Here is a 1,006-nt window from a genome sequence, read left to right as displayed (position 1 = left end):
TATTTTCATGCAAGGCGAAGAGATCTATGGCAGCTCGGCCGAACCTCTTCCACAACTGGTCCACTACCTGAGGGTGGAGCCTCTATCCACCGTACAGAGGATTCCCTCTGGACAGGAGATCCGCCCCCGTATTCATTATCCCCGGGACATGAGCCACCTGTAATGAATTAAAATGCTTCATGCCCCACACCATCAGTCTTCGTGCCAGACTGTGGAGCTGAGGAGAATGTGTGCCTCCCTGGCGATTTATATATGCCACCGCAGTTGTGTTGTCTGATCTGACCAAAACGTGGTGATTCCATAGGAACTGCACAAAATGTTTCAATGCTAGAAACACTGTTAACAGTTCCAGGAAGTTTGTGTGCACGTTCTGTAGCGAGACGGGCCATTTCCCTTTCACTATTCTGTCCTTGCACACTGCACCCCAACCTGTGAGCGACACATCCATCGTTACTACTTCTCTCAGAGAAATCGCTCCCAGCAAAGCCCCTGACTCGAGAAAAGTGATGGAGAGCACGCATGCAGAGTGATGACACTATCACTTTGCTGTTGAGGTGGCGCTTCGGACATAAGCGCTGTGCCGCTACCCAGTACTGAAACTCTCTCATTCGCAACAGTCCCAGTGGGATGACAGATACTGCCGAGGCCATCAGCCCTAGAATACGTAAACACAGTCTGAACTGGACTTTTTCCCTTTCTGGAAAAGGGAAAGACATCCACAAATTGACCTGATCCGCTCATCTGATAGAAACGCTTGATACAGGTCTGAGTTCAGTCTGAGACCCAGGTAACTCATTTCTTGATTGGGCACTAAGCAGCTTTTTGCCTTGTTTATTTTGAATCGTAAGCCCTTCAAATGAGACACAAGCAGATTTGTATCTATCTCCGCATGCCGCCGTGACGGAGCACAGATGAGGAGATCGTCCGAATAAGCCGACAACCTCAGACCCGCGATTCTCAGCAGTGATAGAGCCGCTTCGGCACATTTGGTGAACACTCTTGGGGC

Source organism: Hemibagrus wyckioides, linkage group LG17, assembly GCF_019097595.1.
Source record: "Hemibagrus wyckioides isolate EC202008001 linkage group LG17, SWU_Hwy_1.0, whole genome shotgun sequence".
Taxonomy (NCBI): Eukaryota; Metazoa; Chordata; class Actinopteri; order Siluriformes; family Bagridae; genus Hemibagrus; species Hemibagrus wyckioides.
The sequence above is the reverse complement of the archived record's forward strand: the minus strand, read 5'-3'. Positions refer to the sequence as shown.